Source organism: Opisthocomus hoazin, chromosome 6, assembly GCF_030867145.1.
Source record: "Opisthocomus hoazin isolate bOpiHoa1 chromosome 6, bOpiHoa1.hap1, whole genome shotgun sequence".
In the NCBI taxonomy this organism is placed as follows: domain Eukaryota; kingdom Metazoa; phylum Chordata; class Aves; order Opisthocomiformes; family Opisthocomidae; genus Opisthocomus; species Opisthocomus hoazin.
In genome coordinates this window covers 56,595,232-56,610,894 of record NC_134419.1, presented here as the reverse complement: position 1 = coordinate 56,610,894, position 15,663 = coordinate 56,595,232, and the positions used below count along the sequence as shown (strand labels likewise).

Genomic DNA, 15,663 nt, shown 5'->3' with positions numbered 1-15,663 from the left:
AGAAAAAAAAAAGAGGGCGATTATTTAACGTTCACACTTAGAAAACCAAATTTTCACTCCTGTAACTTTATCTGAGGCTTTGGGACAGATACCTGGTATTTGCTGAAAGCATTTTTTTGCACCAGCTTAAAAATCTATGTGTATCATGAGCACCTTTTTGTCATCCATAATCTTCACGTGATGCAATTAATGCTCTTACCTTACTACAGGCTAAAATGTTGCATTTCCAAGAGTTTCACAGCCATCAATTCCTGCAGGGCAGACAAGCAGTGAATTCTGTCAGCAGGCACCGTTCTGCTCAGCACAGTATCGGGTTTGGAGCACGGGGTAGGTTTCACCCAGTTTATCAAAGCCAAGAAGCCGATGGCAGGGATAGGACCAAGGACCTTCACTGGTCCTGCAGCAGAAAAATGCCAGAAGAATGAATGCTGCAAATGCTCAGAAAGTAAGAAAATCTGCTTCCGTTTCTGAAAATGAATATTGATTTCCTTATGTCTGTATTTTTGTAAATATGCAAGGAATCTGCGTTTTTTTAGTAATTAGTGAAAATAAGCTTTTAGGTGAAATATTTGCTAAAAGGTGGCCTAAAATATTTGATGACTGTGAAAAACAGTAACATATGCAATTGCTTCCCTAACTAGATAACTTGATAGTTAACTATTACAGCGTAATTGATATATACGTAAATGGATTACGTGCTTAAAGTCCAGACTGCATTTGTTAGATAAAGTAGTTACCTGCACTCAAGTACAGCACAGATTGTGATTTCAGCTTGATTTTACTCTCATATTCATTATGCAGCCTGAATAATTCAGAGGGTCATTCACAGGTAAATTCACATTTCATTTTGAAATATGTAGGAATACATATATTTTAAGATCTAATGACATCTAGAGAGAGAAAAAACCCCTGCAATATTTATGTGCAATGTTAATTTAGGTTTACTTTTCCCAACTTCTTTTGCAGTAAGTTACTAAACCCCTACTTTTATGTTTGCCTGATTAAATAAAGGCAAATGAGAAAATAAGGAACTTTTCCACAAACAATCCTTCAGTCTCCAATGAGGGGCATTATTTTTACATAAAAATAATTTATTCTTGGCACAAAAACAAGTTTTCCAAGTATATGAATACCTACGGCTTATAGTTTACACCATGAATTATAAACATCAACAGTTTTCACCTAGCTGTCTCTTGGTAAAACACTAATTAAATCCAGATTCTGGAATAGGGCTGGATATCTTACTGTCTCTGAGTTTTCAATGTCTTTTACACTACAGAAAGCTGCTGAGGGGGAAGGATTGCTACTATTTTCCCTAAAATAATTTCTAAATTAACTGTCCATGCCCCCTAAAAAGGAGGATTTATGCAAGAACAAATATAAAAACCTTACTTTATCCGAGTCATCTAAACTTTTCTCATCACCATATCAAAATTCACACAGGCAGCAATACAAAGATATGTCATCTGATTTTTGTGTCATATTTGTTCTCTCCACTCTGATGATGTAGCACTGCACACACATTTGTGTGTTTCTCAATAACACAGTTTAAATGCTAAGAGATTATTGTTATCTATCATAAACTACAAATGTATTTATAATACAAGAAATCTTGTTTCTCGCTTTTTACTAAAACAGTTGCAGTCCTTTTTGCTGCAGTGCTTTCAGTAATACTAACTCAGTATGTTCATTAGTAAACTTGTTTACCTATGACTGCTAGAACCACTACAACAAGCATTGTTGGTAAATTGATTTAATTACCTTGGATATTTAATAGCATTTCTTTGTGTTCATTGGTATTGAGGGTATTTTTGTAGCTGGAGTTTCTTTATAAATAATTCAAAATATAAAAACCTGGTACAACACAAGACAAACACAAAAAATGTGATTGGTTCACACTTTTCTCTCTATGACAGATAAAGTACTCTTCTAAAGGAAACCTCCATCTACCTACTCTAATTTGCAAAGAACTTTTCCCTCGGATATCTGGGGAATAATAAACTTCATTGTGTGGCAAGAAAATTAATAAATTAGGCTTAGTTTGCAGAAGAAACACTTCCATTATTTTAGAAATACAGTAGAATAGTGTTTATGTAGCCCTTCCCATTTAAGGCAAATAAACTTTTACTTCATTATCTTAATGAATTGCCAGGAAAAGTAGTCCTCTATGTTATGTTTCTCTAATCCACTTGTGTCATTTTAAGAAGACACTGCTTTGAGATTCAGCCAGAAAGCACCAAGCCACCACAGAAAATCACAGAGCGTCAGCATCCAGCTCCAAACATCAAACTCCCTTTCACAACATGCCATGAGTTCTGTATCTAAACAAACTTAATCCAAAGCGGGCTTCTAATAAAATATGCTGCAGTAAACTGGTGTTGAGCCGATGCAGCTGAGGTCAATGGAAAGGCAGTTTTGAAACACAACTAAACAAACAAACAAGGGGAAGAAAAGAAAAATCCCTTTATAAATATTAACTTTTCCTCACTACAGGAGGAAGCTCTTCAACTTCAAGCTCTGTGGTTCTTCAACAACAGCAAAGAAAACCTGAACACCTACTAGGATGTCTTCATTAGCACTACGTGCTTACTGCAGGTGTTGGGGAGTTTTTAACAGGGGCTATTTTATGTGAACACCCCTGCACTTCAGTTTCTCGGTTTTACACTTCTAGACACATAAAAGAATTTCTACTTCTATGCTATCTTTAGTATCAATGTTCTTTGCCAATAGTTTTCTCCTTTTTCACAATACAAAAGAGTGTAGGAGATTAAAATACTGTACCATGGGATGAAAAGAAAAACACCAAAAGAGCATTTTATTAATGCCTGCTGTTACCTCCTTACCAAGCTTACTGGGACAGTACCAGCTGATTTTTCAGTCCTTGAGAAAAAAAACTATTTTTTTTTCTGTATGTCCGAGAGTAAACACTACAGGTCAGTTTACAGCATCTCATGTGTTACCTTTTTTTTTCTCCTGAACAAAGGCAAGAAAAGCAAGTGTGTAACTACCACGATGAGGCTTGCTGCAATACTAGCTAACGTGAAGAAATTTACTGAATAATTCTTGTGGTCAGCAAACCAAAATACCATAAATTAGACGCACAGCAAGCCTAATACGTTCTCGCTTCCACTCCTTTCTGCCACAGACTGACGTGCCTTTCAGGGACCTCAGAGGTCTCTAGTCCCAAGCCCTTGCAGAGGGTCCCTATCCAGACCAGGAGCCCAGGCTCACCTCCAAGCAATCCTAAAATCTTCCAGTGATAGACATCCAGTGCCTAACTGTTCCCATGGTGAACTGAGTAGGGCTTTTTTCTCCTCAGATCCAGTAGGATCTTCCTTGTTTCAACTTATGACCATACAGTCTCCTAATGGTGGCTCTCGCAAATCTGTATGCTAACAAATAGCTGCCATCATGTGCTGACCTCTAGTATACAATAAGGTAACGGTTAGATTTCTCTTCATGAAATCTTGACATTATCTATGTTTTACCTTATCTATGACATCCACATCCGTGGTTATTAACAAAAGTTAATACCATTCCACTGAGACAGAAACATCTATCATCCCTGTTTTTCAATGGTGAAAAATGAAACTCCCTGTAATTGAGTGGGTGGGAGAAAATTATCTTTGGGAATCACCTGCAAAACAGAGAACAGACATGAGAACTACGAGATGTCTGTGTGTTAGCCTAGTATGCTGTTGTAGCCTACAACTTGAAAATGAGAAGCTAATGCTAATGTGCAAGTGTGAAGATCACTACACTCTTTGTAAACCAAGTTGCTTTGAGACCCTTCTATCCAAACACCACCAGCTGCCTTAAAATGGCAAATGTTAGATCATTTCCTAAATGAATATACAGATGTTTATAAAAGCAAATATAATTGGAGGTTCACATGGCACACGAACACATAGTGGTCATAGAAGACAACCGAGCTTTTGTAATGAACTGAGTTAAAACCAGAAAATTTCCATGACTGATATCAGTTATTTCTGGGAGACAATGCCTGCTGCCAGTGGGTTAAAGTCAGATTGTTTGTAATACATATATTTTACTACTTGCAAAACTGAGGAGGTGACAAGGAACAGCTGTAAGCTAGAAAAGGGGAGAAAGAAAATATAGAAAGCAAATGTTGTGAAATTAAGCAACACAGGAGACCCAAGGTAATGTACAACAAATTGACCTGAACACTTGCATATTCCATCCCAAGTCAGGCTTTCTTTCAGCTGTTTAAATATCTAGTAGCTATCATACACTTCCCCCGAGAATCATTTTCATACAGGAACACCTAAAACAATCATTCTAAATAAAACGTGTCCCGCCTTGTTTGTGCATCATTTAATTTCATATACTTCAGGGAAAATTGTACAAGTAGCGTCACCCTGCCAGGTGACAGCTTGCCAGTGAAAATAACTGGCATCGTGCTTTGAGGTACATGGAGTTTGAGGCACACGGTACTCCATCATGTGTTAATAGGTAAGGCTAACAATCAAGTCAGTCTAATGCTGTCAGACCTCCAGGTCAAAATATTACCATTCCTACTAAAACAGAAGATCTGGAGTTGAATGATAAGCAATAAATTTATTATGATAAACTGTGTTTATTGTGATTTATGGTATGCATGAAAATGGCTGACTCTTGATGCTAGCTTTCATACTTACACTATTTTGTCCCAGAGCTGACAAACGTTTTCAAGCCACACAGAGTTTAAGGACGGGGTAAAGAGATCTAACTGTCTTTGTGCATATGTGCATACAAAAACTACACAAAAGTTAGTATAAAGTGTAACTTAATTTTTTAAAAATCCCCCCAATGTTTTACAGATATAAGCTGTATTGTACCACATACTGCCTATCTTTCTGGTTTTCAAAACACTTCCCGGTAATATACTCTAAAGCAAATGTTACAGTGTAAGCAAATAAAGAGTTCTGCAATTTTTTTTCAGTCTTGCAGCAGTTGACACACTTTTTTTGTTTTTTTGTTTTTTTGGTTTTTTTTACGTTTTGCAGTAAATATTTAAGATTCAACAGTGGCAGTCATAATAAAAGCAACTTGCGAGCAGGTTGCCTGGTGCTAGACTATTAACATATTCACGTGCAGTAAAAATACCCAATATTTCTGGATTTACTAACAGCTTGCAGGCAACCTATTGCTATGCATGCAAACGCAAATAAGGAAAAAGAATTCAAAAACAGCTTTATCTAGAAAGTAAAAAAAGAGCGATTCAGGTAAAAGGCAGTTTGAAGGTAAAACTCAGCTAACAATGGGGCTTAGCAGCTCTTCCAAGTAGAGCTATCAACATCTACTTAAGACAAGGAGATTAGGGTTTTCCAGAAAGTAGCTGAGAAAGACAACAGCAGCCAAATTTCTGTCATTTATCCATCATTTATCTATGTGAAGACCTTCCCTTTTATTTCATAGCAGCTTAGTTTCTCTTGGAGCCTTTTGTTAGGAAACACACACAATGCTTTTTGAAATTCCGACACATTTCTTTGTCCACAGACTTGATGACAGCTCCATGGAACTGCAATACAGTTGTAAGGAAGGACTCACCTTCACAAAACGAGTTTGGCAGTCTGCTCAAACTTCTCCATAGTGATACAGATGCAAAATATTCATTCCAGTTTCCTATTCTGGCCTTATTTCCTCTGATTATTTCTTTTATGCCTCTATTTCTAGTCTTTAAGGCTCTGTGGCCAGCTTTTTGCACTTGGCACACTTGCAAAAGAATTTATTAGTTCTCATGCCTGCTTCAAATTGTTCTTCCAATTCTTTCTTGGCATGCCTTACTGTTTAATCTGCCAGGTATTGATTTGTTCTGTTTTCTTCACTTGGACATAGCCTCTGCTTTCTGAAGACCTCTTGTATTTCTAGCAACTATCCATTCCCTGCTTCTAGCCAGAAAAGATGCCTTTTGGAATTTCTAATATGTCTTCTGACAGTTAGCACGTTCAGAATATCCCATATGATGCCTTCAAATTGTATCCATGCCATCTGCAAGAATTCAAATTGAGGGCTGTTTCTAACAACTTTCCCTATGAAGTTCTTCACTTTTTTTAAATTAAGCACAAGAGTAGCATAGCATACATACAAATATATGTTTGTCTTTGATTATTTTGCCAAGCAACTTTTCTGGTTTCAGCTATGTAGGCACCCTTGCATTTTTCTGTATCTGTTTTTACACGTGTTTAGAAGAGTTTTTGTTTCTCTTCAGAAATAGGGAGCTTAGCTTTTATTTCTTCTGAATACCTGAGAGAAAAGAAATTCACCACTGAAGCCATTACATTTATACAAAAATAGATAGCTTAATTCTTAAAAGATATGCAAGCAGTAGATGTGCAACACAGGGAAGAAAACCTGCATTCAGATTATATACAATATTTTTAACAGAGTGTACTAGCACTATTGTAAAACTTTTGAAAGTTCAGACTCTTCACTCTAGAGCTTGCATTTGAGAATATTACAGAGATAATAAAAATAATGCATTTAGGCCAATAGCTTAGTAAATTAAAAAGCATAAGAAACCTTTATGTGCTTGCAGGACATTTCTTAGTAAGGAAGTCATGCTTTTTGATGGACAATGCATGAACACAAGTAAGAAATCAATATAGATTAAACGCTTCTTTTCAACCTATTGCCAGTGGCTGAGGTTTAGGTAACCAAATTTAAGTAACAAAGACTAAAACCTCAACAAACGGGCAGGTTTTATAGAAAAGATCCTTTCATTCTTGGGATCCCCCATTTCTAATTTAATCCAGGCTCACAATGCATTTCCGTTTGTGTTTTTCCACAGTTCTCCTGCTTATGCGCATAGCAATTGGATAAGAGGAACAGCTGCATGTAATTTCAAAAGTTGCATCAAATACCATATTACCCGGTTCAACACGCCTGTGTTGACCTGTGGTAGACTAGAAAACATTGCAGTTGTTGATGAATACAAATCCATGGAGTAAAGGTAAATTCTGCTGTCTCACCCAGACACAATCACTCATTTCCATCCCCAAACCGATCATTTGGATCTATAGGTAACCAGTGACACCTTGCAAGGCACAGGAGCCAATGAACTATACAACTAAGTGAGAAGGGTAGGCCCCTTTATGCTCATCACTGTGTGAATGTAGCAAAAGGTAATTCATGGCTCCAAGTCTCATGGTACAAAAACCAAGACTTAATGGAAGCATATCATAAAGAGGGCAACTGGCTAAAATTTGAAAAGTCCAATCCCAATTTGCGATGTCCTCTCAGGGTGTCAATATAGTCCAACTCAAGTTGAGCTTGCTCTCCACATCTGTCTCATTCTTAACCTGCTAGCTGTTCCCATCAGTGTGATGATTACCAATTCCAGTGCTGGTAGAAGCCCAGCTAGGTAACAACAATCACATCTCATTTTTTGTAATTATTCAAAATGCTATACAAGGATAATAAGTTCTCACCATTATAAAGATCTCAATGACTGAAAGCAGTACTTTAGAATTTCCACATTCAATTATTTTATTTTCATAAAATAAAATTAACATTAGAAAACTATTTAGCTACAGAGGTTTTATAAATTCTTTTGAAAATGAATGTTAAATGAAAGTTCAGCAACACAAAGGCAATTAAGGGAAGTAACCTAGCTAAAATAATATCTGATCTTCATTGACTGGTAATCTAAATTAAGTATTAGTCAAAGACAATATTCAAAAATACAGTCATCTTGTACCTTATTCAAAATGATCAGCATCATCCACAAGAGCCAAATCTCAGTATCATTAAAAAATTCTTTAGAAATTGCTGAAAATATTTGAAATGTGCAAAGGCAAAGAATTCTGCCTTTATAGTATCATTGAACTTACAAAAAGTCCAGGATGAAGTGACAAGAAACAGTTTTGTAGCTATTGATACAGACATTTCTCTGGAAAATGTTTCTGCTTTTACTTGCACAGAATCAATGTTCTGCATGCAATTGACACAGTCCATAAATATAGCCATTCTCCACCCCAAACATTTTTTTCCTTTTCTTTTTCATTCTGCCAAAGTAATGCCTTATTCTCTATAAATCCTGTTTAACAGTTCTGCCAAGACTATAGCTATTATTTCCATCAACTGAAATTTAAATTTCACCAGGCATCTCCTCCACGGCAAATTGCCAGAGCAATGGAAGACGTGGAAAACGCTGGCCAGAAGAGTGAGAAGGGCAGCACTGTGCAAGCAGAACATGTTTAAACATTCCTAGCACTGGTATCTGAAATTTACACCTAGATTAACTTAAATCCTCCTGTAAGCACCCCTAACACTTAGTTCCATCTTTGTTTAATATAAAAAGGATTAATTTTACTAATAGAAAGCTTTTTTGGTGTTTATATATCAAGGTCACTTTAAAAACTGAATAATTATGCTGTAAACATAAAAGTTCACATTATTCAAAGAAAACAAGGAACACTCATGTGCTACTGAATATTTTGGGAAAGGAATATTTTGCTATTCTCTATTCTCCTGGGAGAGTTTATGAAACCAGACTAATCTTTTTCCTTTTTGTATTTTTATAACCCTCAATCTGTTTGTAAATGGCTAGTCTTAACTAATGCAGAGTTGCTTACGTGGATTTTTTCAATGCACAGATTTGATGTTCTCTGCTGTTAGTGCAGCACTAGACTAGTTGTATCACAGTATCATAGTATGTTCGGGGTTGGAAAGGACCTCTGTGGGTCATCTAGTCCAACCCCCTAGCTAAATACCCCAATGAGGTAACCCTCAGACCATATGTTAGTTGAGAAAAAATGAATTTTCCTGGCTAAACTACCAATCATATACTCATCAGCCTCCCCTAGAGCAACCATAGCTATTTCTTAATCACAGAAATTGCTGAAAAGCCGGCAGATCGGAATTGTGATACAGGTACATTAGAAATGACATGCACAGAAAATTTCATAAAGTCAGTAAAGACTTGTCCTTAAACAGTCAAGAAATACAAATCACCTACCACACAGAACATTAATCCCAATCTTCTACTAGTCTTTAGTTTCACGCGCAAAGATTTTTCAGTAATACAGTTTCGCCTCCCAAGTTGACTATATGTATATGTTTCACTCTCTGACTCCAGTTCATCTCCTCACCTCCACTGCCAATTGGTTTTCACGCCCAAATCACACAGGCAGAGTTTCTTTTCATTCTATCCCAGTTCTTGTCATCTCCACCTGACTTTCTCCAAGCAGTGAGGCAACTAACTCTCATCAATGCACTTCTCGCTTTTCAGCTGCTCCTTTTCTGTTTGACACCACTGCATGGTGCTTTAAAAAGATTTCAGACAGCTGTAGATGAGTCTTTTCATAGTCAGTATTCCCCAAAACTTGAATCAAGGTGTTTGTGCTTTGTTGTACCATTGTAGTATGGTAATACCATTCTGAAACACACAAGCCCAATCCATAGGAGTCCAAGTGTGGTCTTGCAGAGTGTGTTTTAAACTGCCAGAAGAATGTTCCATCATTTATTGCCTTCCCTCCTAGCATACAGCTTGAAGGTGTTGTTTTATCGTTGCTAGAGGAAAGAATACTGCACAGACAGGATTACCTGTGTTTTTCCGTCACTACCCCAAGTAGTTTTTTTTTTTTCTAATCGGCAACTTCCTCTTTTGTATTACCAGATCTATGATGATTAAATCTTCCCACACAGACCAGCAGAAACTTGGCCCAAAAGCTCAGATTACCCAAATCATTTTAAACATACTCACACTATTACTTTCTATTTGTACCTCTGTCAATTAAGTATCAACAGAAAATTTATGTTACTTTGAAACTAGGCACGGTAGCAAGTCATTCAAGCAGAGGGCAGCAGCCAGAGGCATCCCTGGTGAGATGGTGTTCTACCACTGCTAAATACGTCTCAGTTTAATCAAAAAATGTCCTTCATCGTTTCATTACTATATTTTTTTGTCTTGCACTACTTTGCAATATTCAGTCCTTGATACTTTCCCAAACGAATTTCAAGTCACTATAACAGCTTTCCCACCTATCACACGGTACAGTCTTCAAGTTTTTAGTTACTGTATTGAATACTGCCTTGCTTTAATCCCAATCTTCTACCAAACAAATCCTCTCATATTTCAAATTACAATCATAAAAATTCTACTGCTAACACCACATTCATTGCCCTACAAGACAAAAGATAAATTCAAGCTATTGCTTGAAGATATTTGGTCAAGATTCAGAACTTGTACATAGTACATTTATTTGCATCAATAGTTAATTGCTGTATTGAAACATGAATGGAGGAACAGCCACAGCAGCTCAGAGGAGAGCTCTGCCTAACCATGATATGTCTGCTGGGCACCCACAGCATGAACCCGGGGAAGAGAGTAAGAACAGGAAAGGACATAGGGGTTCCTCTGAGGAACAACCTCCAGCAACTTGCTGTTCAGACTTCTGGAAGCTGAGGTTATTGTCTCACAGTTACTGGGCCCATGATGGATTTCCCCCTCATGACACCGTGCAGGCACTTTCTCAAGTCCAACCTGGATGGCACCTTTCAAGGCAAAAAGTTCTGTAACATAACTATTCACGTGGGACAAATTACCACTCTTGTTTATTTTGACCCTGGCATCTGCTAGGTTCACCACATGCTCCCTATTTCTCGTGTTCAGGAATTCATGCTTCTCTGCCATATAGCATTCAGTTTTCGCTTTTCCAGACTTAAGAGTGCCAGCCTCTGCTGTCATTCCTTGTAAGCCCTTCCACACTTTTATATGATCTTTGTTGCCATTACTCTCTACCTTCAACAGGTCTTCACTAACTCCCTTTTAGTGACCAAAACTGCACCACATAGACAGCTGACAGCCATTATGGTTCCTATTTTGCTTTCTGTTCTTTTTCCAGTAAGTCCAAAATTTAATTTTACTTTCTTGACAGCCAAAGCACACTTAGCCATAATTTTTAGCTAAAACAAAAATATCCACTCTAATCCTCACATTGTTTCAGGGCAGCAACAGTTCACTGTTTCATCTGCACTGGATACCATGGCACTCACTGTTTCCTCACACAGATGCCCAGGATCAAATCTTTCTTCTGCAATCACTATCCTAAAAGATTCAGCATTGACAACAAACTTCAGAGGAGCATAAGATCCTGTGGAGGAATCCACAGACAACCATCCTCTGCTCTGAAAACTATTATTCTTGTCCTCCATTTCTGTCTTTTAGCTAATACTTTGCGTCCTTGAGACACAAAGTGTCTTGTGTCCTTTGTGTCCTCCCCCTCCAGTCCACAGCAGTGTGCCACACCTCTGGAATTACCAAATTCTGGTCTCCTTTCTCCACTAGATGTGGTAATTGCTTCCAGAGACTCCTGTCTTCACTTTGCAAACAATTTACATTATACTTAATGTCTCACTTATCCTTTCTTATTAATTGAAGTATACATACATCTAAAAGACAACTACATACTATTAATAAATTTGTGTGCTATCACATATCTCTGCCAGGTTGCATTCCCCATTATCCCTTGAACATTTGTCTGTTGGTGGTCAAAAACTTCAGTCAACTTTCAAGATACTATGCTTTCCCTTCAGAGCACAAAAATGGTTTTCATGCAGAATCCTGCTTTATCTCCTTTACCCACCACTGTTTTCTCAATTTCACAGATTACTATGAAAAGGAGGTCCTGACACATCTTTGGTGCCAAGGGCCTACCTATACCCATTGTTTGGAGATCAGCAGGACTGAGCTCTTTGAATGAGTATTAATAGCTTGGGACTCCTCTGTGACCATCACGATCCATTGCCTTTTTACCACCTTCTAGCTAGATGCTAATTAGCTACTTCAAAATGTATTTTCTTCTTACACTGTTTCCTGTTTTCTTTGCTAAACTTTTCCCATACATAGAGACATCTGACTGCGCCTCATTTGGTTTTTTGTCTTCCTTCAAAATTAATATTCATAAATCAGAAATCAAACCTGTAATAATTCATTTTCATTACAATGAATACAGCCATTTTATATTTGTCCTTCTCACCCACATGCCTGCATTTCTTACTTGCTCTTTTCTTTGTGTACTTGATTTCATCCCTTGACACAGAGTTTTAAAACTACCTTGGAGCACTGCTTGCTCTTTCTTAAATTTTGTGATTTCTGATGTAAGTCATCTTACTATCACACAAGTATTGTCTCCAAACCTGGCCCAGGCTCCAACAGTCAACCCCTCTCTCCCGTCACACACTACCTTTCATATGCATGTTAAGGTTTGCAGACTGGTTGGCTCCTCTGCCTGCTCCCTGGTCCCTAGAAGGAGCTCTCCTTAGCACCGCTTCACCTCCTCCTGCTCTCAGAGCTGACAGTGAAAACCTCTTTGGCAATTTTAAGCTAGTGTGCACACTGAGAGTGCCAAGAAGACAGACAAAGCTAAAAATCAGATGATTTTGATGATGTGGCTCAGACTTTTCATTACATCTGATGGCAAGCTCTAGTTTCTATTTTTTGGCTGTGTATTGCTGTCTGCATCAAACATCCTCACTACATGGAAATGGGTTTTTTTTGTTTTCCAGTGAAAATGTCTTCTATTTAGATGACTGTAGAATAAAACAAACAACTAACTGTGTAGCTCTGTATAAATCTAGTGGAAAACTATAGGTACCAGGCAAATAAATGAAGTATAATACAAATAAGATGAAAAAAGTGCTTTAAAAATTGCTACTATTTCCATTAAAATAGAAATGATCTATCCTAAACAGTCACAGAGCATATATAACCCCTGCTATTATTTCAGTGCTCAATATTTGTTACATTCTTATCAAGACATCCACTCCCAAGGAAAAAGCCTCCTCCACAGCTTCTAAGAGACAATAAATACATTTGAAAAGCAAAATCAAACGTCATAAGCTGTTTAGAGAACTCCCCCAGTAGAGGCGTCCTTCCACTTTCTATCAAGGTATAAGCTGTGCAAGGACTATTTGCCTCTCTATCTGCCAATATACTACTATGCATGGCTAAAATGAAGGTGCGTATAGCTCTAATGGGCCTACCACCAGCACGATATAATAGATTTTAAAAGCCTGCCCATGTTTGGGGTTGGTGGGTTTGTTGGGGTTCTTTTTGGTGAGAGAGTAGAAATTCAGCACAGAATAAATTAGATTTTCTACTTATAAAATAAAAATTAGGCCCTCTTTATACATCAGCTGGGTAAGATTTTGTCATTAAACATCTTCCTCTAACCAGAGTACAAAAGTATACCCTCCTCTGAAAATAATTGTGGCACTGTTATAAAATCATGATTTGTTGAAGTGATGCTTTGCTTTTTTTTTAATTGAAACAGAATTACATAAATGAACACTTCCATATCATATTCCAGATGATTTAATCAACAAAAAAAAGAAACCTGAACACTATAATTATTTGCTTTCGGGGGGTCAGAAGTCCTAAAATAGATGTTGAAGCTACACAAAACTTGTGAGATTTAAAGCTGCGTTTGGCAGGCTTCATTCTCCCCAGCAGAGCACTACAAACACAGGGCAGAGGCAGTGGTACACTCCATAGTCTAAGGGAGGTAGGAACGACACTTAGGGAGGTAATAGATGAGCCTGTTGTGGGACACTCTCAACTAACTTGGCCTGCCTGAGCAATACAGCACGCTGCTGTAAATAAACCCAACTTTCACCACTATAAAATTATACAAATTTGTGCGTATTTCTACCAGTTGCCACAGGGCTGTCTTGGACACACGTGGCATCCACAGGGCATCAATCACAGTGCTCATGACTTTCCTTCAACTCCTGTGAAGCTCAAGGTTGAGGCTTCTTCAGGTCTGCTCTCGGACACAAGGAGGAAAATAGAAAGTGGGAAGTGTATGAAATCTGCATTCTCCACAGCGCTCCACCCAGCGTGTGACCTTTTTCTGAAAGGGAAACCCAAGGGTTTTTTTTCAAATCTCTGTTTTTTGAAAGAAATAGCAGTAGTGGTGATGTTGACTCTTAATCCTAGGAAAGGCAAAATATAGCCATAATTAGCCAAAAAGTACTTATAATGCTGTACGCAAGCCTTCATCTGTATTTTATTTTGATTCAAACAACTGGTAACCACAGTTAGGCTAAAAGGAGGTGAGGACTAGATATTCTGAGGCAAAAATTGCAGCATAAAACCCACCACAACACTAAGTAATATAGAAACCACTAAGACAATAAAGCAAGAGGAAGCCAATGCAATCTTACAGCTAACAACTAATGGGGGAAAAAAGGGCAGAGTTTATATTTCTCTTTTACATCTGGAGAGTCTGGGATTAAATATATTGTTACGGCAAACATTTGGGATGCCACCAAGGAAATATTAATCTATTTATCAGTGTTTAGAAGAAGTGTCACAGTATGGTGACATTTTTAAAAGCTCATTAATGTTCAGTTTTGCAAAAGTGGAGCTGTTTCCAATTCTGTTCGTTTGTCCAGAACTGGTAAATACATTGCTGTCCATCAGCAAAACTGCTGCTTTCAACAGTGAATTAAAACCAAAATATATTAAACAAATACAACTGTCACGTAAAATTATACATTTCACCATATTTATCAACGCTATGGTCTTCTTTTAACTTCAAAATAAAAGCAGTGTTTTCTTATTTACATATGGATGTTTTCTAAGGACTGTGCTTCACCCAATACTTTCACTATAGAATACAGACAGTGGAAAGCTGCTTTCCACAGTCATTCCCACAGGAAAGCATTACTTGAGAATTTTCACCAAGCCAGCACAAAACTGCCAGTCACCGAAAAGCGAAGAACAAAAGATTTTCCTGATGCGTCCTTTTCTTCCGTGTCCCAAGGGAAAGCTTCTAGGTTGATCAAACACTTCAACAAATATTTAGAAGTCTTAAGTTCTATTATTTACATTATTTTTTTTCCTTTTTGTGATAAAGATGGTGTGTTAGGATGGATGGTATCTTTACTCAATCTTCTTGAATTTCCTTTGCAATGTAATCAAAGAAACCCATTAGCTGAAGACCCTGGCTCACTGGAGTAAATAAAACTGGCTTACATCAGGTGAAAATAACAAGAAAGGGAAATGTAAGTATTTTTAAAAATTATGTACCTGTCAACACCAAAACTCTAATTTTACTTTCATGCAGGATACCTGTCTTCCCTATTTCTCAAATCAGTTGCAGACTTTCCTGCTTTGATTCCATCTTCAAAGAGAAATTTGGTATTTATTCTCCATGGAAGGAAAACTCGGTATCATGTTTTTTCAATGTCTTGTTACATAACTGAAAAACCCAACTTTGTGGGGATAAAATTAAATAATATCATCAGCAGCAATCTATTTACCAAAAGAAAAGAGTTCATTAACAGTGAGCAATGTTTGAGCTGGACTGAGCATGAAAGTGGGTAAACCTTTGTTTATATGTGAAAATGAAATGTCAAAGAATATGTTTAGGATTTTTCTTAGAGAAAGAGTTTGGTAGATCTGACTTTCTTACCACTTCTTTCATCAGTACTAAGCTCCGTAATATGAACCTTACTCAGCGTAGGCCCAAACTTTGTTTCAGTAAAGCCAGATGCATATCAAATGGAGCAATTACACCTTCTTTTAGTGTGGTAGGATATAAAATAAAGCACCAGATAATGAGCTCTTCTGATGTGTTGCCTACATTTTTCAGTTAATGACCACAGCTTATGCCTACTCACATATTTTACAAACACAGCAATCAAGGTCAATAG

At 37.4% G+C, this 15,663-nt stretch overlaps 1 protein-coding gene across 20 annotated transcripts in view; it reads right to left on the bottom strand.

The window, feature by feature from the left end:
- PCDH15 (protocadherin related 15) overlaps positions 1–15,663 on the bottom strand; it is a 1,100,829-nt gene that overhangs the window by 504,255 nt on the left and 580,911 nt on the right. The gene's annotated exons all lie outside the window — the stretch shown is intronic.